We start from the raw sequence: 6000 nt of genomic DNA on the forward strand, positions 1-6000 counted from the left end.
TCCCCCACTCTACCATGAAATTCACTGGACCAATCACCATCTCTCAGCCCATCCTACCTCGCAGGGCTTTTGTGTGGATAAACGGGGACACACACCATTCATGCTAGCCTGAGCTCCTGGGAAGAAGGACAGGATGCAAATGCAACACAATAAAATAGCTGTTTCATTTCTTACACACTTTCTCTTTTAGACATGTGATAGGTACCAACTTTTTTAACTGTTTCCCACTTCCCCCTCACCTTTAGGACTTCAAGATGCAACCCACCCAACATACAGCATTTGGAGGGCTGCATCAGATGGTTGTGCCTGCAACAGAACAGGTCATGTTTAGAAGCTTTGCTGTGTGAGAGCTGAGTTCAGATCTCCACACACCCGTTGCACACTCGAGATGGGCAATTAAACACCTTGCTAATTAACTTAAAGGACTGTGCTCCCTATGCCAGATGCCCCTGAATGAAACAAGACAAGCCATTTTTCACTAAGAAAGCTTTCATTAAGGAATGATATTAAAGGCTCCCCCTCAAAGCAATGAATGAATTTGCACAGAAGACACTTGCAGAGTTTGACTCACAGGAAAGAAAGCCGCATTAACCAAAATGGCTTTTGGCACGGAAACTTCAGCCCGCTTTCAGCACATTCTGTACATGTGCGAACTGGCGCTCACTGTGGGGTGCTGCATCCCTTAATGGGCCCATTTAAGAGCCACGCATCTTGGGCGGGAGAGGAGGGCGGGTGCACAGTCCCCGTGGCACATGCGGACTCTGGGTAATAAACCTAATCAATTTCACACACCTGATATGCCAAAACGGCCCCCGTGGCCTGTGGCTAAAAGGCTAGCCATAGCCTGCATGGAGATGTTGCAGCTAATTTTGAAATGGATTAGATCACCCTTCCGACCCAGTGGGTTGTCCCCAGGGTTAAAAGGAGAAAGAAGCCACTTTCACTCCTGGAGAGACCCTCCCTTGCCCTTACTCAGCTGTGTCTGAAAGAGTCAGGCAAATGCAAGGTTCAAATTGGCTTCCAATTCATTAAATAGCCTTAGAATGCTATCCCCACACACACATAGCAACGTGTGGGGATAATAATATTGATCCACCTCACAGGGCTGCTGTAAAAATGACTGAGATGACACATAGGAGCCCTCGAAGTAGTAACTAGAGAGCTGTTGTAGCACAGTGGGCAAGAGACCGAATTACAAATCAGGAAGCCCCCAGTTCAAATCTCGCTTCTACGCTGAACTCCCTAGTTAGTGTGAGACTGGCTACTTTCCCACAACTTTAGTTTGTCTCACACACACACACACACCATCTGCAATATGGCAGATAATCCTGGCTTACCTTACAGGGCCATCCTGGAGGTTACAATTAGGTAGCATGTGTGATGCACTTTGAACATCTGAAAAGGTATAGGGGTGCTAATAATTATTCTGTTCTGTCTCCATCACAGCCACAGGGCCTCATTTGCCCTTGAGCAAGCCTCAGCCTCAGTTTCCCTTCTGTTGCATATAACCAGCTGAGGCCTGTTTTCACAGGGAAGGTCTTCCTTTCCATGGCAGATGTGTTACTTATTTATTATATGTATACATCCTGCCTTTCTTCCATGATGGAATTCAATATGGCATATTTTGTGGGTGAGAAGAGACAGTTATTCCCAGGAGGTCTCTCATTCAGACACTGACCACACCTAGACTTGCTCAGCTTTGGCAAGGCAGCCACATCACACACTTCCAGATCATGTGCTGGGACACAGATGTCTGTGGTTACTCTGTAGGTGAGACGAAAACACTCTGCACCTGCTCAGAGGAACTTGAATCATTCCAGGGGTGAACTCTGGAATTCAGAGCAGGAGCCAAGGCCATCCGCTAGTCAAGCCTTGCTGATCCACTGCAAAACATGAGTCAAGTGCAGGTTTGCATGAATTTCATGACAACCAGCCCCAGAAACAGCCCTTTGTACGGTTGCCTGTGGCGAAACGGGGTTGCCGCTAGACAAACAGGCAGGGAAATGTTTCTAATCAATTCCACACACCTGAAACGGTCAGCAGGGTCATCCTACTTGACGGCTGCTGGTTTGGGAAGCGGTGTACACCCAAAATTAGCCACAATCCATACCTCTCCTGTCGTTTCTTTCAAAGTACTGCTTTTGGGTGCATTTTCCCCAAAACCAACTTTGATCCAGATGGAGAAAAAGAACAACCTAGCTGCATTTTAAGCCGGTAACGTACACAGCTTGTGTTCCTTGGTCTCAGTGTACACACACAAGCCACAACCAATTACAACTGTGAGCAAACCCCTCACAAGTGCAACCATCGGACGCAGCAGGCAACAGGTGGGCTGCACACCTGGGAACATAGGAGGCTGCCTTAGGCTGAGTCAGACCATTGGTCCATGCTTAGCCGCATCTGCACTAACTGGCAGCAGCTCTCTTTCAGACAAGGAGTCTCTCCCAACCCTACCAGGAAATGCCAGGGGTTGCACTGAGGCCCTTCTGCACGCCAAGCAGACACTCCACCATGGAGCAACGGCCCTTCCCCGCCATTCCTCCATGTAGGGCAGGAGCACGGGGCCTCCTCTCTGTCAAGGGGCTCCACTGCCTCAGGGTACATCCCCAGGGGCTGCACACCCGACCTAAAGCTGGGGTGGAGCCTGAGCAAGAGTGGGCCGGGGGCTTTCCGAACTTCCGAGAGGTCTGAACTGAACTGATAGCTTGCAGAGAGCTTTCCATTCCTCCTCTACCATCACTCTGTCCATTTCGCGCATGCACACATGCCATTTCCCAGGGTCCTGCCCCCCTTATCTTCCTTGGGGCGCCCATCTGCAAGGAATTTGGCCAAGGGTTGGACCACACCTGCCCACCCTAAGTAATCCACGAAGCCTCAATAGGAGAGCACGGGCCTCTGTCACACATATCCTTGCTAATAATGCCAACAGAATGTAGCCAGATACAAATATGTAGATGTACTGCCTTCAAGTCGATTCCAACTTACGGTGACCCTATGAATAGGGTTTTCATGGGGCTGAGAGGCAGTGACTGGCCCAAGGTCACCCAGTGAGCTTCATGGTTGTGTGGGGATTCGAACCCTGGTCTCCCAGGTAGTAGTCCAACACCTTAACCACTACACCACACTGGCTCAATTGTCAGATGCAAAAGCTCCCTACAATTCGTATCTCAGTTATACGCATCCGCGCATGAGTATCCCGAACAAGCCAGGCCCATAGCCAGCTTAAAAGTTCAAGGGGGGGGGGCAGCAGAATTTTTTTTTGGTAACAAATTTAATTTTTGTTAAGGGACAGGAAAATGTTAGGGGGGCACAGGGGCCCTAACCTGCCCCGCCCCCAGCTACAGGTCTGCACCAGGCATCTAACATGGATCCCATCTCCAGCAATGGCCACTCAGGTGACATGCCATTTGTTCCTGGTGACCGGCATTCAGAGGTATACTCCCTCTGAATGTGGAGGCTCCATTCTTAGCTGCTGCACCTCAAGCTCATGAGCAGACAGACCTCTCCTCTGAGAATTTGTCATGCGTGTTTCAAGAGTCACCTTCCTGGATCCTAGAAAAGGTCCTCCTAGCCCAGCCTCCTGCGGCCAGCAGCAGCTGGATGAATGACTTCAGAGAGCCCAGAAGCCCCCCCCCAATCATTTCTACACACACCCCTGGCAATCCAGCTACTCATCACTTATACCAGGCCAAAGCCTTCTCCTTCTGGACATGAGGGCAGCCAGGTGAAAAAGTGGGCAGGGCCCCTGTACCTTCAAGAGTTGTGTCGAAGAAGGCATTGCAGCAGGGGCAGCTTGTTATTAAAGGTGCAGAAGCCCCATCCTCTCTTTCACCAGGCAAACCCATCTGTCTGCCCCTCCATCCCTCTCTGATCACACCCGACTTCATGGCCACCCCCTAAACAATATATTAATACTCCTCCAAACAGGGCGCTTTACCTAGAACCTTTTCCAATTTCATCTGCGGCCACTCAGCTCACAGCCCTGCGGCTGATGCACCTCTACAGATGGGGCGCAGCAAAGGTGGGGGAAAGCAGCAAGCCCCAGGCCACCGAGCGCATCTGTGGCAGAGGTGGGATGGGGAGCACTGGCCCAGGCAGCGTGGGGGGGCCCAATACCTTTCAAGAGAGCCCCCCAATCCAATCCTCCTACCGGCTTTCCCAAAAAGGAGAGCAGGGATTTAGACCTTCCTCTGCCCCCACCAGGTGACTTAGGGCACCTCCAGGGGGTAAGTGCTGGCCCGGATAAGAACCCACTTGAGGGGCCATGCCAAACTTGGGCGGCTTTGCTGTAGGGGGGGCTCGCACCCTTAGGAAGCACTGAAGGGGGGAGGAGGCCACCCAGGTCAGGCCAGGGGTCCATCTAGCCCAAGAGGGCCACTCCAGACTGGCAAGGGGGGGCACTACCAGGCCTGGCTAGCCAAAGGTCCCGAGGCGCCGGGCATCGGACTTGGGACTTGGGAGGGGGGGCAGGCAAAGCTGGCCCTGGTGCATTTCCCACCCTGGAGCAGGTTGAAAGGGTGGGAAGAGGGACGAAGCCGGGGGGGGAGCAGCCCGGAGCGCCCGCCCAGCCTAACCCAGAGCCCTCCCCGCTAGAGCCCCCTCTCCGCCGCCCCCCCCCGCTGGCCGCACGCTAAGGCGAACGCTGCTGCCCAGAGCCACCAACAGCAGGATCAGGCCCGTAGCCAGCCTGAAAGTTCAAGGGGGCGCCAAAGAAGTAGGAGGGAGCAGAAAAAACATGTCGGTAATCAATATAATTATTTATTTTTGCCAAAAAAAAAATGAGGGGCAGAAAAATTTTAGGAGGGGGCGCCCCCCCCCCAGCCTCCAGCCCCCCCCAGCCCGAACAGGATTAGGATGCGAGGGAGACCGGTCAGGGGGTTCAACTGGCGGGGGGGAGAAACGTGGGGAATACCCGTCAAAAACTAGTGCCCGGCTGGGCCGTCCCCCCTCCCTTCGGTGCCACTGACCGTCCCGTCCCCGGCCCGAGCCCGCTTACCTCCAGGCAGCCGCAGGAAGGGGCGCGGCAGGTCCGCCAAGAGCCCCAAGTGCCGCCCGGCTCCGTCCTCCTCCCTTGCAGCCTGGGTGGAAGGACCCTAAAGAGCCCAAAGGTCGGGGGCAGAAGCCGGCCGCCTCCCCGCTGCGTGGCTCGCCAGGAGCGACGACGCGGAGCCGAGGTGCCCTGCATGCGCACCTCCACGCGCCCGCCGCCGTCTGTGGCTCGCCGCTGCCGCTGCCGCCTCGCCGTACAGCTGTGGGGGAGCCGCCGCCTGGGCGCGAGAAGCAGATCAATAGCAGCCCTGCTGCGCCTGGCCGGCGATGCTCCTCCTGCGCAGAGCTGCGGGGGTGGCGGTGGGGGAGAGGAATGGAGTAGCCCTTGTAGGGGAGGAGAGAGGGGGAAGGAAGAGCCTGCCCTGGGGCCACAAAGCTCCCCGATCTCCACCAAGCCACAAGGGAGTCGCCGTCGGTGCAGCTTCACCTCCGCCGCCGCCCCCCGCGGGAAACCCCCACCGCTGCTCATGGTGCTCTAGGGGCAATATGCACCGGGGAAGAACCTGTCGCCCTCCGTGACCCCCCCCCCCGTGTCCCACTCGCGCCCAGAAAGTGCAGGAAATGCACGGTGCCCCCCAAAAAGCCCTGGGGCTCTTCTGCCTTGAGGATTTTTGTGCATCAGAGCTTTCCAGTTTTCCGCAAGCCCTGATCTCCCAGCATTGTTAATTTTGTTGGCTCGGAGAAGCATAAGCATAGTAGCACATTCAGAAGTGCAAGGTCCCTTCATGTTAGTCACAGCCAGGCCCTTCCCCCTTTTTTGCTGCGGATCCTTGTGAATGCCTTCTCCCACAACAGACGTCCTTAGGAGCCAATCAGCATGAAAGGGGAGAGTGTTTGCTACTGAGAAGAGTCTTCTCAGTGGCCGACTCGCCTCCTATCACTCAGATTGGCTCCAGTCAGCAGGTCAAGGAAGCATGTTAGAAGATTCTGGAGCTGGAGGCACAGAGACCC

The 6000-nt window shown here is 54.6% G+C and overlaps 1 protein-coding gene across 1 annotated transcript in view; it reads right to left on the minus strand.

Moving 5' to 3' along the window:
- Nucleotides 1-5291, minus strand: part of RPH3A (rabphilin 3A) — a 143735-nt gene extending 138444 nt beyond the window's left edge. The window contains exon 1 of the mRNA XM_061602611.1: nucleotides 4997-5291. The gene's annotated coding sequence lies outside the window, so the exon portion shown is untranslated. The remainder of the gene's footprint in view (nucleotides 1-4996) is intronic.
- Nucleotides 5292-6000: the final 709 nt, after the last annotated feature.

The sequence above is a fragment of the Rhineura floridana genome, chromosome 19 (genome assembly GCF_030035675.1).
Source record: "Rhineura floridana isolate rRhiFlo1 chromosome 19, rRhiFlo1.hap2, whole genome shotgun sequence".
Lineage (NCBI taxonomy): Eukaryota > Metazoa > Chordata > Lepidosauria > Squamata > Rhineuridae > Rhineura > Rhineura floridana.